At 52.6% G+C, this 19544-nt stretch overlaps 2 long non-coding RNA genes and 1 other non-coding gene across 4 annotated transcripts; all 3 read right to left on the bottom strand.

Annotated features, from left to right (window-relative positions):
• Positions 1-1608: 1608 nt before the first annotated feature.
• Positions 1609-5196, bottom strand: LOC125335879. Of its 2 annotated transcripts, none has more exons than XR_007207576.1 (3): positions 4746-5196; positions 4480-4660; positions 1609-2206 (listed from the first exon to the last, which is right to left on the bottom strand). It is a non-coding gene; the product is annotated as an uncharacterized LOC125335879 (long non-coding RNA). The 2 variants fall into 2 exon arrangements; XR_007207577.1 differs by lacking the exon at positions 1609-2206 and adding an exon at positions 4001-4280.
• A 6946-nt stretch (positions 5197-12142) lies between these two features.
• On the bottom strand, positions 12143-13788 carry LOC125335785. The gene is made up of 2 exons (XR_007207545.1): positions 13420-13788; positions 12143-12572 (listed from the first exon to the last, which is right to left on the bottom strand). It is a non-coding gene; the product is annotated as an uncharacterized LOC125335785 (long non-coding RNA).
• On the bottom strand, positions 13214-13369 carry LOC125336072. The gene has a single exon (XR_007207646.1). It is a non-coding gene; the product is annotated as a small Cajal body-specific RNA 16 (non-coding RNA).
• Positions 13789-19544: the final 5756 nt, after the last annotated feature.

Here is a 19544-nt window from a genome sequence, read left to right as displayed (position 1 = left end):
CACACAGCCATGCACACACACACAGCCATGCACACACACACAGCCATGTACACACACAGACATGCACACACACAGCCATGCACACACACACAGCCATGCACACACAGCCATGTACACACACACAGCCGTGCACACACACACAGCCATGTACACACACACAGCCATGCACACACACAGCCATGTACACACACACAGCCATGTACACACACACAGCCGTGCACACACACACAGCCATGCACACACACACAGCCATGTACACACACACAGCCGTGCACACACACACAGCCATGCACACACAGAGCCATGCACACATGCAGCCATGTACACACACAGCCGTGCACACACCGAGTTACGTACGCACCGCCCAGGGGCAGGAGGACACGGACAGCGGGACATGGCACCTTCTGCAGGTAACTCCCCTCAGCCTCCTGAGCATCCTGTGGTCCCACACCCCCCGTGGCTCCCTCGGCACAGGGCTCTGGGGGGCTCTGGGAGGGTTTCAGGCACCATCAGGGGTGAGGTCAGCTCAGGGCAATGGAACAGCCCGGAGTCAGCACAGCCGTGCCAGAGTCACTCAGTGCTCCAGGGCCGTGGTGCTGTGGGAGCACAGGGACCTGCCTCTGTCACTGCAGGAGCATCTTTCTGCCTCTCCTCTGTGTCCATAATCAGCCAGCACTTACCCAGCCCAGGGTATTGCAGTTTGGGATGCCTCAAAGAGCTCTGTCTCACACCATGCATGGTTTACTGTGATGTACTAAAAGCAAGAAATAAATACAATGGTGTTTTTTACAGTATCAGAGTATCATAAACTGTGTTAAAATAAGGACTTAAAGTTAGGAGCTCATGACTCTGCTCCCTTCATCAGCACTATTGAGACATTTTGTTTACCCACAATATCTTTTATTAATGGCTTGCTCCCTCAGAATATAAATCTACTAAAATTCAGAGTCATATCCTGACATTTTGATGCAATTCTTTCTCCGGGAAAGCTGAATTTGTGGTTACCACTAATGAGGGATTATGCTACCATTCTTTCTTACACAAACCTTGTATCTTTTGAAGTTAATCAAGCATAGCCTGTTGTCTGATCTGAACTAGTCCTTACAAGAAGTTGTTTAATGTGTTGAGAAATTGTTCCTCTGAATCTCATTTCTGTTGTGGCACTTGGCCAGTTGCCTTCATGTAGCTGAAGTTAACTAGCTAACTGTAATTAGATTTAGTTATCTGATTGATATTCCATGCCATTATGCCTGCAACATCCTTTTCCTGCTCTGAAAGCCTGAGATATAATCCTACCAGCATAGCACAGGGAGGAATTTATGCCCACTCAGATTCCTCTTTGTTCATAACATTTCCCTCTTTAGATTCTGGGAAATGTTTTAATTCTTACTGACCACCACTATTCTACCTAACCAAATGGCCAGGAAATCAGAAATGCTTTATTTGGACTTTTAAAGGTATTTGGAGTTTATTGATAGAGTGAATATCCATAATTTAATATCTAAATCAATTGTAGTCTCGGCTGTTTTCTGCAGAAACAACAATCTTAGCAAGATAGACAAAGAAGAGGAAAGCAATACGGTTTTAAATTTTTCTAGTGTTTATTTTCCTGTTACATCTTCTCTTATGGAAGCTCCAGACATGCATCGTTAGGAGGAATATAAAGGAATAAATGTGTGGGTGCAATGTTTCAGGAAAGCTGTGAGGCATGCTAGAGACTGAAGCCCAGAGGACACAGCCTGAAAGTGCAAACCGTTCCATATTTTCAGAAAATTAGGAATGCAGCCTGCTAGATATGAAGGGAAGTTTGGCCTTAGGGAGGTTATGGAAGGTCGGTCACTTCCCTCCATCTGAGCACTTTCCCTGGATTGCATTCCTTCACGTTATGAGCTTTGGTTACACAACTCGAGGCAATTGTTATCTTGATTCGGGCAATATTGCCATGGAAATTAATGAGAACTATTGGTAGTCAATCCTTTACTATTAATAATAACTAACTGAAAGTGCAGTTGCTTGGGAGCCGTGCAGGGCTGATGCATATGAGAAAAGATTCAAAACACCCCTCAGCCGTGCTGGAATGCAGCTCAAGCTCCTGGAATTTCAGCAGGCAGGAACTTGCTCTGGCTTCTTTTGTTTGCATCCCAGGCAGTGAAGAAAAGTGAAGTGATTCTGCCTTCTTACTGTCCAGCAAGTCTCATCTTCAGAGCTGTTGTACCAAAGAGAGGAGTTTGTCAGCAGTTTGTAACAAGAGAGAACATGGTCACTCGAAGTCTTGCTGCTAAGCCATACATTTATTAAAATATGTGGAAAAGGAATGAGAGTTTGAGTTCAGACACACTGAAGTGCTTCAAGAGCTGTTCCCTAACAAATCAGTCCCGTCTGCAACAGTGGAATTTTTTATGTACTACTGGCTGCATTGAAATAAATACCTGCTTCCTAAACCTTTAAAAGCATGGAAATGGTCCCAAATGATAACACTGCCAGCATGATGGAAATAATAATAAGCATGATGAGTGACAAACAGTTAATGGAACAGAGTTGTGCCCTGGGGACACTGATTCTGGTTTACAGAGGGTTTTTATTTAATCCATCACAGGTATTTCACCAGGTGTCACCGTTTTTCCTTTCCCTTGTCAGTTTAGGGAGAGACAAACTGGTAAAGCTGGATGTGAGGATGTGTGAACTCCTTCACCCCTTTTCTCTTAAAAGTAACTGTGACCCCCAAGTTCAGCCCTCCAGACACAGACCTGAATGTGCCCATCCATTACAGCTGTACATATTTTTGTAAGCTCCCTGGATAGCCCATACTGGGTAAACAGTGAACAGGAGGAAACATTTCTCCATGTATCTCTGGAGATCTTAAAGCCCTTCATAATGGCAGGGAAGACACTAATAATCCCAATATGCAGGTATAAATACTGAGGTTCACAAAATGCCACAGGAAAAGTCACACAGTAAGTCAGCATGAGAAAGGAGACCAGAGCTCCTCACTTCCTGGGTGGTTCCCTTATTCCCAGGCACTCCCGACTTTTAGCTCTGCAGTAATTTTCCACTATTCACAAGATTGGGATAAGGGTAAAATATCTCCAGACTGGTCTGTGTTCAGAGAGGGAATGTTAATGTACGATATCTAGAAGGTGTTAAACTCTGTGATGAGATTTTTATTCAGGATTAAACCAGCCTTAGCTTACTGTAGTTTATTGTACCATAAGTGAGGGTGTATTAACTTTATACCGCTATTCGATTTATCTGAACTTTCCTGTAGAAAAGCCATAAATGACCTTGTAGACTGGAGCCCTTTATGTCTTGATGCCACAAACAGGCAGAAACATGTTTTTTCCTGTCTTCTCAAGTGACTGGTAGGAAAATTGAATTGTAGGCTGGGAGCTGGCCAGGGACACCAGCTGCCAGCACTCGGAGTCCAGCAGCTGACATCAGAGCACCAGCGCCATTGACAGCAAAGGTTACACAGACAAACATCAGCAAATAGGACTGAGTCCTGATTCATAAAATAGATGAGTGGGGATGAGCGTGTGGCACACATCCCAGCCCTTATTCCCATGCTCTCCCTGCAAAGCCTGTATCCATCCAAGGCTCCCTGCCTCGAGTTCCGTGTCACTGCTCAGGAGCCGTGCGATGCTAAAACAGAAGTGAGCAGGTGGTGCAGGGGGGGCTGCTCGTACAGAGATAATTGAATGTGAGGAGCTGGTGGAGTGGATATTCTGGATGAAGCATCAGATCCAACATTTATTCCAATACCTGTGTTGGATGTTTGTAACACCTAGCAGCCTGATAGCACTGTTTTTTGGGGGGACTGTGAGGAGCAGGGGACCCCCTCTGGGGCTCCCACCAGGTTTTTTTATCCCCCAGACATCAGGAGATGGCACAGGCTAAAGAGAACTCACCCCCATGAGCTTTCTTCCAGTAAAGGAAATAAAGGTCAAGGGAATAAAGGGAAAAACACTTGGATAATAGCAGATTTGCTGAGGTGTTTCATTGTTGCTGAAGATGTCAAGCTCATGACACAGGGAGCTGGAGTTGTGAGCGAGGAAGGGTTCACTGGGCTGTTGGGAACGCCCAACTTTTCTACTTGCCTTTGGAAACAGCCCTTGTGTGCATGTGCCACTGCCTGGGAGCTGCCTGGTACCTGCATCACGGGGAGCAGCCTGTTTCCAGTTGTCTCTTTAAATGACTTAAAGAACTGCCAGGATCTGATCACTCAATCCTTAGAAAAATAGGAGTCCCAGCCAAAGGCTCAGCAGAAACAATGAGTAAATTTCCTATAAAAATAAAAACAAAGGCTGTTTACCATCCCTCCTTTTAATGAGCCTGACAGTATAAATACTCTCAGCTGCTTCCACAAGCACTGAATCAAGCTGCTGGGTCACTCACTGGGTAGAGACTTTGTCCCTATTTGCCTCTAACACGTTGATAATTATTATTTTTTTTAATACGAGAGGAGTAAAAAGAAACACTTACTATTGAAAGTATTGGACAAATCCATCTCCTTTTAAAGGACACACTGACTCCACTAGAGCTGGGTCTGCACCCTTGGGCAAACACAGCACGTCTCAGTGGAGCTCTGTCAGGACAAGTTGCCTTTGTGGCTGCTGCTCCGCCAGCATCACAGTGCCTGTGTCTGTACAGCTTATTCCTGTGCCTGGAGGAAAATGAGGCATTATGAGGCACTTGCACACCAAAATAACTACCAGTATTGCTATTTCAGGGTTTATTTTTTAACTCACAGTCTGTGGATCAGGCCTGTGCTGGCAGCCTTCATCCACGCGTGTCTCAGAACTTGAGAAATGCAAGTTTCATGACGCTGTTTGCGGACCCCAGAAATGCCGCTTATCGTCTCCGATCAGCATCATTCTTTACATGAATTCCGGTTCTGTATCCAAGGCAATCTCATTATTTGCTATACACGCTCGATCTGCTGGCTAATTTCTTTCTCCTTCTCACGGGAGAGGAACCTTCCTGTGTTCCACAGCCGTGCCTGTATTTAGGAGATTAAAGAAAGCAGGCAAGACGCATGAAAAATGTCACCCTGTCGCCACGGCGGCAGCCTGAATGGGAACACAATTCCGAGACAGATGTTCCTTCCAATTGAATTGTCTGTGTCAGTGATTGCAGAGTTCAGTGCTCCGGAGAGGTGTGAGGCAGAGGGCACAGCTGAGCAGAGGGCTGGCTGCAGCCGGGGAGCTGGCACAGTGCAAGCAGCAGCTCTGCTGACTCTGACACGGATGCAGCATTAATCTGTCTCGACCTCGAGCACTGCTGGCTGTCAGTCCTGGAATTAATTTGGCTAATGTAGCACATGATGGAAAGCCACGTTTGCAATCTCTTTGCCAGGCAAGACTGGATGGATTGATAGCATCCTCTGTCCCTGGATGAGTGAACTGGTAGCAGAGCTCCACTGAAGGGACACCCTCTGAGAGTGTGGCTCCATCGCCCAAGGGATGAGAGAGATGTTTAACACCTCCTGGCTCTGGGGGTTGTCAGGGGGAGCGTGAGCAGACAAGGAAGAGGTGGAATTGCCATAGGAGTGTCTCTGCAACCCCTGTGCAAGTGGGATGTGTCAAGTTTTTTCTGAGGGCAGGTTCCAATATCAGTCTCCAAATAACTTGTTTTGACAAAGGGGATGGTCTCCAGCAAAAGAAGCCTACTTGCAGTCATGGTCTCAAGCTGGTGGCTACAGACTAATGTGTGACCACCAAGTATTTAAATTAACTAATGAACTAATGTGACTTCTGGTCACAACCAGGCTGAGTCTGAATTAAACAAGAGCCCAGTGATGGAAAGGACTGACATGCCATGGGCAACTCCCTGGACAGAGACTGGAAATGAGCCCAGTGCTTTCTTTGTTCCCCATCCCCAACACCACCCATGCACCTGGGCACTCATGGGCCTTCGCTGCCCACTTCTGTGGGGAGCAAGAAAAGAGAGTGGTCTTGAGCACGCAGGAGGAGGCAAGAGGCAGGTGAATATGGCAGTGGTGGGAGTTGAGGCAGAACCAGCCCAGCAGAGTCTCCAGAGAAGCAGAGGACAAATCTCCCCAGCAGTTCACCCAGAGACGACATCCAGCTTGGAGAGCAGATGAGGGTGCACAACAGACAGGATGACATGGAAGGGAGACCATCACCTATCCACCAGAGCCCCAGCTAAATTAATTTTGTATCACAGTCAGCAGGAAAAGACTTTTGGAGGGAGGCTGAGCACCCCTTTACCACCAACCACTCTGTGTGATGCACTGGGTGAGCAGCTGTGTGCCTCCTCTCCCCACCACTGCACTGACACACTCAGGAACACAGAGAGAACTGGAGCTGATTGCAATAAACCCATTAGCACATGGATGTGAGCCACAACACAGCACTGTGCAAACTAACCCAGAAGGAGGTTTGTAGTGTAGGCAAGCTAATTGCCAAAAATAACCCCCAACCCACCCTGGCTGCTGCGCTGTGCCATGGGAACAATATTGTGCATGTGATCACATTCAGCAGGACACAAGCAGCCTAAGGGTCTTTTTACATTTGGCTTGAAAAGGCTAAAAATAGACCCCAAACCACATTCCTTTTTTGCATTGCCATCTCCTCTGCTCTTCCTATTCACTGGCACTTTTACATGCAAAGCAGGATTTGGGATCCAAGGCCTCATAATTAGACTCCAGCCTGGCAGCTGCAAGTGGAACAGCTGGAGGTGTTATTTTTACAGGTTATTAATTGACTCCATGAAAGCCCAGCAAACAGAGAGCCAGAGAATTGCAGTCCACAGCCACATGACAAGGTCTTAGTGACAGGAAAAGATAAAATAAAAAAGAGAACACAGAATCCTAAAGCCGATTAGTTATAGCAATTTCTCCAAAGCTAAATATAGGGGAAAAAATCCTCTGCCATCTTCAGCTCCGTTGGCGGAGATGAGAAAGCACAAGGAAGGAGATAGACAGAAGTTTCATTTTTCACTTAAGCCCCCATGGGTTGCAGAGAGAAACTGCTGCTTTGGTGACACTCCCAACTCTTAAATCCAACTGTCCCTGGCAGCTCCACCCTGACCAGCCCTTTGCTCAGCATTCACAAGTGCAGCTGCACTTGCTTCAACCTCACTGCACTGGGCAGGGAACCGAGGCAGGGAAGCTCCCAGTGCCATCCCAGTGCCCAGTCATAGCCAGGCTGGCACAGTCCCAGTGCCTCTCTGCCAGGCATGGATGGGTGAGCTTGCAGAGCCCCCCCTCAGAGGGGCTGAACCACCCACCCTGCCCCAAAACAAAGCAGGACAGAGCCAGGAGACTTCTTGCCTCCAACTCTCCTTCCTCCCTGCCTTTCCTGCAGCTGGGGACAGATGAGGCTTGGGGACATCTGAAGCCACCTGGGGCCACAAGAGAAACCCCTCATCAAGAGCCAGAATAAGGAAAGGCTGTGGGTGCTGACAGCAGGAGGGGATGGGACGTGGGTCATCACCTCTGCAAAACCTACTGTACATCGAAGACTCAGGGAAATAAATAAACAGGCAACTCCAGCAGGGATGCTGAGAACCTGGGAAACTGGCAGAGCATTTCAGATTTATGGGAAATTAGTTTGGCCAGCAAGGCCCTGCCTCTAGGACAGCCCATATTGCTGGCCCAAGCTGTGGGGTCTTTGTCAGACTTCAGGTTTAACTTCCAAAAATAAGTCATGGTTGTACAGCAGAGTTGAAGCAGCGCCTCTCCCAGAGCAGAGGACAGCCAGGATCCCGGCACTCAGCATCCCCTGTGCTGGCAGCCAAAGGGGAAGGGAAGGCAGTGGAAAGGCTGCTGCTGTTTGGATGCCACAACTCAGCCCAAGAAAGCCCCCTCCTCATCAGGAGGCAGGACAGTCCCATGTTCCACAGCTCCAAGACAGGGATTTCTTCCCACTTTCATCACCCACACAGCAAGAGGAGCACCAAACCCCCCTTCCAGATGTCTCTTCACAATGTTCACTCATAGAGAGTGGTTAGAAGAGTGGGATATTTCTCTCCAACCTCCATCCTTGACACTAAACACCTCTCTGGGTGGGTTTGGGGTATTTCCAGTCCCTCCCATATTCCCAGCTGCACAGGCTCTGTGTCTGGAGAGAGATGAGGGAAACCCATGTTTTGTAATCTCACCCTTTGGAGACCATTTCTATGATTACTAATCCCCTTAGACATCCCTTCAACATGAGCATGCCCTCCTGGCCCAAACCCACCCCTGGGCTTGCTGCCAGGGCTGTTCTCCATGCCAGCCTGGCAGTGCTGGGACTGTCCTCGGGCAGGAAAGCTCCTCTTCAAAAGCCAGCTCTGCCTTGTGCTGTGAACTGGGAAGAGCTGTCAGAGCTCCTGCCAGGTGCCAGCACTTCATTCCTGAAGGATGGGGTTGTGGGTTAGGCCTTCATTTCCAGCACAGTCTGCCTGCTCCACACACAGTGCCCAGGGTGTCCGATGCCCCCGAACCACAGCAAGGCCATGGGGCTTCCCAAACTTGGGTTTCGTACTGCCATGTAGCCTTTCCCCGGGCTGGGGGTCCCCACAGGAACAGCAGTGCCAGGGGCACAGGGACAGCCCCAGAATAGGGTTCCCATGGGGCAGGCAGGGCTGGGTACCCAACCTCAGGGCTACTGGAACACACCTTCCCCTCACCCAGTAATTCAGCCCAACCAGGCAATTGCTCCAAGTCTGACAACACAGGAGGTGAACTCCCCCACTGCAGGAGAGAAACCAAACAGAGACAGCTGTGGTGTTGCACAGAGCCCCTCTCCACTCCCTTTAACCCCAGCAGGTGGGCTGCAAACACACTGCTACAGGAAGGGAACTCGGCAGCACCTCCGTGACCCTGCTCAGGCCTGACGAGGTGCAGGCTGCTCCTGCATCCACAGGTGTGGCAGTCCCACATCTCCTCAGGCTACTTTCTCTGGTAAGGCTCAGTCTGTGCCATCTGTGCTACCATCACACCTCTCCACAAGATCTAAAGCTGTGGTTGCACAGGGATAGACAGCACTTTGGGGACAGCAGGAGGAGAGGAGGCTTTTTCTGGGGGATGTCAGAACCACAGGTGACAGTGCTGGAGAGCAGAGAGCTGCTGGCAGCTCCCGGGGTTGCAAAAGTCTTTGGCCTTCATGGCGTGGGATGGGGATTTGGGAGCAAAGCACATCAAGCAAGCTGAAGAGAGTGACATTTTCCTTCCCAGCTGCTCCCTCCGTGCCCACACAGCTGGTGGGATGACTCCATGCAGCTAATGATGTGACATGATTAGTAAACAAATGATGCATTTGCACCAGGAAACAAAAAAAAAAGAGGAAGAGGAGAGAAAAGGAAGAAAACAAGTCACATTCTGGGCTGGCAGCACGCAGCAGTGAGCTCTTTAAAAATCTGCTGAGGAAGGCACTTGCACAGCACATGGTTTGGGCAGATCAATGAAGCTGCAAAGCAGCCTGGCAGGCACACAAATCCACTTTCTAATGAAATTTACAGCAAGTGGAATTTAGGTCACTACTCGGAAGCATTCCGTTTATTCCAGGCAGCTTTTGAAATATTTAAGAAATAGCTGTCAAATTAAGCCTGCTCACCTCTGGCTGCAAGGTCCAACTTGGAGCCATGGCAGATTTCTTAGCTATAGCTTAAAAATAATTTTTTTTTAAAGCCTTTTTGATTGCCTGCTCCCTTCACCATCACAGCAGAATGACTGGCATCATCTCTTGCCACGCAATCCTGGCTCTGGTGGGAGCTGTGAGCTCCAAGGATGCTCAGCTGTGCCCAGCCCCAGCCTCGTCCTTCCCCAGGGTCAGGGCAGTGAGACACCAGACGTGTCCTTCCTGCAGCCTGTGCCCAAAGGACTTCAGCTGCTGCTGAAGGAAGAGCAGTGCTACAGCCAGACCTAAAACCAGCTCTCGAGGGAACAGCTAAAAGCAGCCTCTTAGCAGAGGTGAGCCTTCACCAAGGCTGAGCGATGCCGAGTGGAAGGGTCTGGGCTGCACTGCTGGCTGCCAGCACTATTCCCAGGTGTCACACTCCAAGAGAGCTGCCAGAGCAGTTTCAGTGGGTGGTGGAGGGAGAGGAAAGGTGGAAAACAGGCAGTTCTCTGGCTGTTTACCCAGCAGAAGTGGCCACAGCCCCTCGCAGTTCCTGCAGAGATCAGAGCAGTCCAGACATTTCCGCTTCCAACAAGGCAAAGGTCAAACCCTTACATAACACAGACAGCGTGAGCTGATTGCTGCCCCAGCTCAAGGTCCAGCCAGGCACAGAGCTCAGAGCTCTTCCAGCCTCAGCACAAACCAGGAGCAGAGCAGGGGAGAGCAGAAGGCAGCCTTGGAGCAGAGCTGGGCTTAGTGTGAGGGGAGACACCAGAGGCACAGCCAGGCCCTCAGCCTGGGCTGTGCTTTGGAGGACAAAGAGGTTTCCCCGTTGCTCACCAACCTGCCCCACCTTGGCAGCTGCCCCCAGCTTCTGTTCCCCACAGCCTGGGCATCTCCCACACAGGATCCCAGCCCAGCCCCAGTACTCAGGATTTGGCCTGGCTGCAGTTGAGGTAAAACATGGGTGCCTGTGCAAACACCTCTGCCTCCTTCCTCATTATACACATAAATATCCATTTCATGCTCAGCTGATGGAGGATTTGTTTGGCTGGGTTATGATCCTGGCTGCTGCTCCACAGCTGGCTCTGGACCAGGATCTGGAACTGGGGGACACAGTCTCTGACCTCCCTCTCATCAGCACTCCTGGCCGTGGATGAGCACAGCACACTGACACCATCCCTATATTCATCCTGGTGGCCTGTCCCTTCTTCTACCTCATTCTCTCTCCTGACAGAGTTCCATGTCCATTCCTACAGCTCTCCTGCCCCTTTTGCTCCATTCCTTGCCCACAGGGATGTTATTGAGTCTGGAAGAAGTGTTCCTTGAATATTACCCAGCTCTGGGATCCCTCTTTCCTCTAGGGCACATTCCCATGGGATTCTTTCAGGAAGGTCCCTGGAGAGGCCAGTTCACTCTCCCCATGACCAGGGCTCAGACTGGACAACCGTGGCAGGACATGGAGCCCTCCTGACCCCGCAGAGCTGCACATCCCACCCACTGTGGAGCTGCTTCCCTCCCAGACAGATCCAACTCCTAAATGTCTGCACACCCAGATGGGACCAGCAGCTGGAGAGGAGCCTGTGTTCCTCCACATCCCCAGCCACCTGCTCTGGGTGCTCCCCCAAGCACTGAGTGCTGGAGCAAAGGCAGCACTGCTGGCTCCAGTTCTGCTCAGGAATTCATTCTTAACGAGACACTTGGAGGCAGAATTTAGCAAGGAGGAAATCCTGTACCTGGCCAAGGAGCCAACGTGGCCACCACGAGCTGAGCAGCCTCTGCAGCACATCCTACAAGCACAGGGAGCACACACAGCCCAGCAAGCAGCACGGGCTCATGGAATTTCACAGCACACTGGTCTTGGGCTTGGCTGGGGAATGTTGCACACCCAGTGGAAATTCCCTCTAGGAAGGGAAACCCAGGAGCCAGGCTCTTGTGCAAGTGAGACATTTGTCTGCTGTTTAGTTACATTTTGCTCCCCAAGCAGAAGGAGAGGGAAAATTTGGCACATACAAGTTACCCCTCCAAGCAACCTCATCCAGGAGGTGGGCAGTACCTGATCAAACCCACAGCAGAGCTGCCTCCCCTGCACACTCCAGCTGCTCTTCCTGGCTGCAGGCTGGCCAGGGACACCCCCTGGAATGCTCCGAGCCCGGCTGGCAGTTGTGTAATGCACGAGCAGCCTGGGCTGCTGCCAGGGCACAGAGCAGGAATCTCCTGAGGATATAATCCCACCATGGCCTGGCTGCCTGTGCATCCGATTACAGAAAGGCTCCCAGTTTTCCCGTTTCCGTGAAAACAAAAGGATTCTGTGGAGCTCCACACCCTCTAGTGGAGGTGGGAGCTTGGCACACCGAGATGCTCCCAAATCCCACAGCACTGCCGAGGAGTTCAATTCAGCATCTGACTGCCCTGCAGCTCCCCAAGCAGGACCGGGTGTGACACCTGCAGGGTGTGACAGTGCAGGGGTCAGTGCAGGGGTCAGTTCTCTGCCTGCCTGCACAGCCGCCTGCAGCAGTTAAACACCTCCCCACCTTGTTCAGGCACAAGAGTATCAAATACAAAGAAAGAAAGAAAGAAAGTCAACTTTGAGAAATGGATTTTATTCATGTTCACCATCCAATTAGGCAAAACTGCCTTCTATAACCTACAGGAGAGCTGGAGGGGGACTCTTCACAAGAGCATGTAGTGCCAGGACAAGAGGGAATGGTTTCAACAGGCAGAGGGGGTATTAGGGAATTAGATGGGCAAGGCCCTGGCACAGGTTGCCAGAGGAGCTGTGGGTGCCCCATCCCTGGACATGTCCAAGGCCAGGCTGGACAGGGCTTGGGGCAACCTGGGACAGTGGAAGGTGTCCCTGCCCATGGCAGGGGTGGAAGGAGATGGTCTTTATGGTCCCTTCCAGCCCAAACCCTTCTATGATTCTGTGATAACCCAAAAAACCACACAGGTATAACCAAACAGTAAGAGCAGCTCTCACCATCCTGCACAACCACCTCTTGGTCCAGCTACCTGAAAAGAAATAACCAAGATGTTCACCCAGGAATGCAGCTAAAACCAGAGCCCCCTGTCTGACACAGACCCATCTCCTCTGGAGCAGTGCTAACTGAAGCATCATCCCACCCACAGCTCTCCCTAAAGCCCTTCCCAAAAGCATCTCTACCACGAGCACTTCCCAAAGCACACCAGAGCCAGATCACCCATCCCACAGCAACAACAAACAGGAAAAGGACTTCTTCTTTTGGCAAGGAACTTTTGCCAGAAGCTGGGATCACTGTGGTGCCAGGTTCCCTGCACGGGCCCTCCCCTCTCCCTCTCCCTTCCCACGCTTGCCAGGGCACACAGTCCCCTGAGCTGTCCCCAGGTGAACCCCCTGCTGCAGGAGAGAAACCAAACACAGAACAAGAGAGCAGAGTACACAACTTCCAACAAAGCTTTACACTTGCTCGAGTGCAGAAACCACCTTATCACTATTCCCTCCTACGTGGGGAACAAAGTTGCAACTCAAACAGCATCTAGTGACAAAGCAAGTACCCAGGTTCTGATTTCCATACCTGAGAGAGTTTGATTTTGCAAAACATTTTCAGAAGAAGGCTCAGTATACATTAAAAACCCCAATCTAACCCCTCTCTTTCCTTGGGTTGGGGCACAGCTGTTGTTTGCAGTATCATACATGACCATCAAAATGCTTCATGAATGTTCACACCTGTTACTGCACAGGTGAGGCCCAGCACGGAGCCCACCTGGGAGCTGCTCTCGGGCACGGGTGAGGCTGGCTGGTACCACCCAGCAGCCCTTCCCCAGCCCACAGACCCCGAACCCCTGCCCAGGAGGGACACGTGGGGCTCCCACAACTCACCTGGTCCTTCCTCACCTCAGGGATGGAAGCACTGAGTCCCATCCCTGTGACCATCCAGGGCTGTGGCTTCTCTGGGGCTGAGCCCCGGCAGGAAATCCTGCGACACACAAAGTTCTGGGACAGTCACAGCAAAAACAGAGTCCTGGTCTGGCTGCTGGCCCTGGGGCACACCCTGGCCTGGCCCTGCAGCCCCTTCCCCACCCCATGGCTCACTCCTTACACCCCACGGGCCCCACTCAGCTCTCCCCCGGCTCCCCGAGCCTGCTGTGGGCCCAACACGTCCCCCAGGGAGGAGCCACACCCCGGGTTGTCCTTGCACAGCGCCCCAGTGCTCCTACCGACCCCCTACACTGCCCCAAAGCCCCCACACAGACCCCAAACCCTGCCTCCCCCAGCCCCCCCTGCAGCCCCCCGGGGAACTCGGACTCCCAGGCCCTCACTTCCCCCTCGACACCCCAACACCCCCCTGCACCCCCACACAGCTCCAGCCCCTACAGCCGTCTCCCCCAGCCCCACAGAACCCCACACGCTGCTCCCCAGACCCTCGCTACCCACCTCCACTGCATCCCAAACGCCCTCCCCACATCCCCCACCACTCCAGCCCCCCAATCCTGTCTCCCCGGGCCTCTCCACACCGACCCCCGCTTCCCCGGAGCCCCCAGTGCAGCCCCTCCTGTACCCCACACTCTGCCCCCCAGGCCTTCATTGCCCCCAGCCGCCTCCCCACCCCTAGCACCCCTCTGTCCCCACCCTAAATCCCCCCAAGTCCCATCACGGCCCCGTCCCCGACCCTCCCTCAGCACCCCCCGCCCGCCACGCGGCCGGAAGCGCGGCCCGGCAGCGGAAGCCGGAAGTGGAGCCCGGAAGCGCGGCCGGAAGGACACCGAGAGGAGCCGTGGGGCCAGAGCGCCGCGCAGGGCACGGCCCGCCGGGGACAGCGCCCTCCTGCGGCGGGAGCTGGGACTGCAGCGGAGCGCCCGGGATCCGCCGGGAATTGCCGGGAGCGGAGCCCGGAGAACGGGAGGGGAACTGCCGGGGGCACAGCCCAGCGCTGTGGGGCTCGGCACCAGCAGAGAACAGGAGCCCGTGCAGCTTGGGAACGGGTGGGGTTTGGTTTTGGAGCTGCCGGTCCAGAGGGGGCCATGGAGATGCTCCAAGGGCTGGAGCCCCTCTGCTCTGGAGCCAGGCTGGGAGAGCTGCGGGTGTTCACCTGGAGAAGAGAAGGCTCCAGAAAGACTTTAGAGCCCCTTCCAGTGCCTAAAGACAGCTTATAAAGAGATGGAGAGTGACTTTTTACACAGGCAGACAGCGATAGGACAAGAGAGAATAGTTTGATACTAAAAGAAGGGAGGAAGAAATTCCTCCCTGTGAGAGTGCTGACACGCTGGCACAGGCTGCCCAGAGAAGCTGTGGCTGCCCCACCCCTGGAAGTGCCCAAGGCCAGGTTGTTCCACCTGGGACAGTGGAAGGTGTCTCTACCCATGGCAGGGGTGGAATGAGATGGGTTTTACATCCTTTTCAACCCAAATCATTCCATTATTCCATTGTTATAATCCCCCCCAAAGGCAAAATCTCTGCATGAAGAGAGTTCAGACGTCGCTCTTGGCTGGAGCTGAAACCACAGGGCAGTTAATACAGAGTAAATCAGTGTTTTGATCTAATATTCTGCTGATAGTTCTCAAGGCCACCTGTTTATGTTGAATTGTGCTTCACTTTCAGCGGCTCTGACAGCCACTCCTGGCTAAGAGAGAGGCTTTCAGCGCAAACACAGGTATCTCACTCATGAAATTTAATCACAAATTTCCCTCCAAGACATTTCGGTACGAACAGCCCCGGAGCAGCAAACCACTCCAACACACGAGCAATAACTTGCTCCCTGACGGCTCATTAAAAATGAAGCAGTGCTTAGTTTTATTTCTGCAATAACACATTTTAGCAGACCTCTTATAAAATATACATACAGGTCCAAGCCATGCAAAACCTGGATGGGAGGAGCAGCTGGGGAAGCCAAGCACCACACCACCAGCAAACAAAAACCTCATTTTTGCCCATTAAAGCTTCGTGTGGCCTCTCGGTGCTGGCACATCCGAGCACGGGGCTTGAGTGACAAGGTCTGTGCCACCAGCCTGGCCCCACGCTGTGCCAGCTGAGCAGGTAATTCCATGCTCAGGCTCCCCAGGAGTGGGTGCCTGCGCTGCTCAGAGCCTGCTCTGAATACTAAACTCTTCATTTCCTTGTGATTTTCCCTCTGCCGCTTGTAAATACACAGCAGGAGTGTTCTACAAATACCCGGGAACGTCTCTCCGGTCCCTGTGAAAGCAGAGGTCGCGATCCCTACTTTGCGCAAAGAATTGTGATGCAGAGGGATGAATGAAAACACAAATACCCGCAGATCTGAGGCGCTGACTTCGCAAAAGCTGCTTTTGTGCATCTCAGAGTACAAAGCCCTTCCCTGCTGCCCCTTGACCGCTGCTCACAAGCCGAGGGATATCCCCTCTCCCAGCACAGCCCCGCTTCTCCTGCGTTGCTGCTTCAATGCTGAAGTCATAATGCTCCGCGCTCTTTTTTCCTTTACAGACCTGTAGAATCCTTGAGGCTGGAAAAGACCTCCAAGACCATCAAACCCGACCGTGGCTGCAGTGAAATCCTTCAGCGGTGCCAGGTACCCAGAGCACGGTGGGAGAGCCCTGGAGCCAAAGGCGCAGTGGCCAGGTGAGGCAGCCAGGTGAGGCAGCCAGGTGAGGCAGCCAGGTGAGGCAGCCAGGTGAGGCAGCCAGGCTGCGCTGGCTCCGCGGGCACGCTCACGGCGGAGAGGGGCTTTAACAACCGAGCCCGAGGGGCTGCGACACCTCACAGCCTTGTTCATCACCAGCCCCGCAGGAGAACCCCAACACCCCACTGTGGGCAGGGAGAGCCACCCATTCCAGCACATCAGAGTGGCCCAGGGCCCTCGTGTGCAAAGCAAAAGCATTTCACGCCCTTCCCGAGTTTTATTTGTGAAGGCAAAAGCATTTCACGCCCGATGCTGCCACCGGTGCATCCTGCTGGTCCCTTTGTGTCTCCCTCACACTCTATTTTGCCTCCAAGGGAGCCAGGGGCTGGCCAGCTGCCAGGATCTCATCCCTCCTGGGTGCAATTCTGCCCAGCTCTGGCCAGCTGTAAACGTTGTGTATCTCATTTGTACAGCCGAGCTCGGGCTGTCTGGCTGATGGCAGGGACGGAGCTGAAAACAAACATTCTTTATTTTCCTATTTGATAAAAGAAAACATTACCTCTCCGAGATTTACACAGTAGATCAAGCATAAACCTGAATTATCTCCCTCCTCTCTTTCTCCAGGGAGCAGATAATAGGTGGATGTATCCATCCCTCTGCTCTGTTCCACGTCGCCCAGCTTGGCAGCGTTTCAGTTGCTATTAAACCACGCTCACCCCCTGACATTTAAAGGGCTGTTGTTTGATTGCTGTCACAGTCCTGTACGTGGATCCTTCAACCGGTTCCCTCCTCCTCTTCCCACCAGTGATGGATTTTCTCGTTGATTCCAGAGTAATTTGGTTTCCTCATGCTGCACTCCAGCAGAATGCTTTCGCTGTCAGACGTGGGGTTTGGTGCTTGCCCACGGTGCCACATCGTACCTGAGCAGCTCCAGCCAAATTGGAGCTGCCCTGGCTTTCAGCAGCGTTAGGAAAACTGAGCGGCACATGGATCTGGGAGCCTGGTCCTGCCGGGGTGGGATCCTCCTGCCTTCGGGGTCACTGCTGCGCTGTGGGATGTGTCAGACTCCCAGTGGGGGCATCGGCTTCCACAGCTGATCCATTGCCCCCACGTGGAATATCCCATGGGATGGGCGGACACTGGCTCCATGGTGAGGAGCACCTGGTGCCTGAGGGCGGGGAGTGGAGCCTTTCTGCCTCTTTGGGAGCAAATCGTGGGATGCACCATCAGCTCGAGGGTTTGCAGGTCATCCATCGGGGGAGAACGCACAGAGCAGAGCGTTTGCTGCCGCCAGAGCTTTCCCAGATGATCTGCAAAGGATCATCTGATGCATTTCAGTGCATCAAGTGCTTAAAATCCCTTTGGGCCTCTCTGAGCCCTCCTCTTGGCAAGATCAGAAAGGTGAGGGTGGCACCCAGCTCTGCCAGTTGTGCCAGAAATTCTTGTGGAGTTCAACAGGTAAAACCAGGCAAATTTACCAGAGAGATTGAAACCAAGCTGAGCCCTTGGCCCGTGTATGTTTGTACTCTGGGTACCTCTGATGTGAAAAGCTGCCTCTGTACATGCTCCTGGCCTGCTCCCACCACACAAATTCCTGCTTCTCCCAGGGTTGCTCACACTGAGGGTCTTCAGAGAATCATGGAATTGTTAAGCTTGGAAGAGACCTCTAAGATCACTGAGTCCAACCATTAACCCAACACCTCTATGTTCGCCCCTGAAACATGTCCTCAAGTGCCACACCCACGCACCTTTTAAATCCCTCCAGGGATGGTGACTCTCCTCCATCCTGGGCAGTTTGTTCCAGGACTTGACAACCCTTTCAATGAAGAAATTTTCTGTAACAGCCAATCTAAACCTCCCCTGGTGCAGCTTGAGGCCATTTCCTCTCCTCCTGTCCCTGTTCCCTGCGAGCAGAGCCCGACCCCCCCGGCTGCCCCCTCCTGTCAGGGACTTGTGCAGAGCCACAAGGTCCCCCCTGAGCCTCCTTTGCTCCAGGCTGAGCCTCCCCAGCTCCCTCTCATAAGACTCGTGGTTGCAGACCCTTCCCCAGCTCCATTGGCCCTCTCTGGACACACTCCAGCCCCTCAATGTCCTTTCTGTAGGGATCATCTTGTGGTGTCCCTGGTTCCTAGCAACCATCGATGTGCTCCAGTTCCTGCTGCCTCGGAAATGGGCTGTGAGCTACCCTGGCCCTTCTCACACGTGGAAAAGGCCTCCAGCAGAGACCAAAAGGCAGGCATCCCCCTTGGGGAAAGAGTGCCATGGCTGGTCACATCACCTGGACACCTGAGCCCAAGGCACTCGGACAGGACACGTCCCTCCTGCCACGGTGACGAGCTGAAAGCTCAGGGATCTCTGCCTTCACCTGAAAAACAAAGTGAAAATTCCCTGCTCCACAGAGCTGTTGTATCTGGAATTACTCCCATCAGCATCTCCTCTATCCCCAGTTCCCTGCTGCAGAGAAGGTTGAAGAGGTTTGTGTACGTACTCATTTTGTTATTCAAACACGCTTGTGGACCAAACCCAGCTGTGCTGGGGAAAGATGTTTTCTCTCTCAGGCACTTGTCACTGTCCCCAGCTGGAGGTTCCTCTCCCATCAGCCTGCCAGCTGGGCAGTTTGTGTGCATGAACCAGTGGAGCCAGCTGGGCTGGTGTCCTCCACTCTGAAGATGACAAATCTGAGAGCTGGTGACCTGCTGAGGAGCGCTGCAGTGGCCAGGCGTGTGCTGATTGCAGCACGGCCACACTGCTGCCTCCCACCTACCAGGGGCTTTTTTTTTTGAAGAATAACTCCTTGTGGCAACATTTCTTCCAGATCCAGTTCTGTATGGCTGTGCTCCCCTCACATTAGCTGTGCCAGCTGTGATTTGTCCTCTCCACAAGCCAGCAGCAGGCACGGTGTCATGAAGCTGGACGAACTTCTGAGGCACAGACCAGCTGTGCCCACCCTGAGCTCCTCTCTGCTGCCAGGCACATGAATTCACACCTGCCCAACAGCATCCTCAGGCCTCTCCACAGAGCTGGAATACACCAATACACCCTGGAGCAGGCTGGGGAGTCCTCCCCAAACCAGCAAACCTGCAAGGGCAGCACCATCCGTGCCACAGCAGGATCTCTGAGGAGACATTTCCCGGCCTCTCAGCACCAGCAGCCACTCAGCTGCTCCTCCCATGACACCTGTGGGATGGGGACGGCTCTGGGCTGGCAGTGAGGTGTTCAGTGTGTCTGCACTTCGGGGTAAATATCCATTTCCAACCACAGCAGACCCCGAGCAGGAGGAAGGCTGGGCAGGGCAGAGGTGGCTCAGCAAAGGACCACGGCAGTCTCTTCTATTCTGTGCTCAGGTAGCCACACTCTGAAACACTCCAAAGCACTTGGGAGCTCCCTGTACCCTTCAGAGTGAGGCCAGGGC

The sequence above is a fragment of the Corvus hawaiiensis genome, chromosome 19 (genome assembly GCF_020740725.1).
Source record: "Corvus hawaiiensis isolate bCorHaw1 chromosome 19, bCorHaw1.pri.cur, whole genome shotgun sequence".
NCBI lineage: Eukaryota > Metazoa > Chordata > Aves > Passeriformes > Corvidae > Corvus > Corvus hawaiiensis.
The sequence above is the reverse complement of the archived record's forward strand: the minus strand, read 5'-3'. Positions and strand labels throughout refer to the sequence as shown.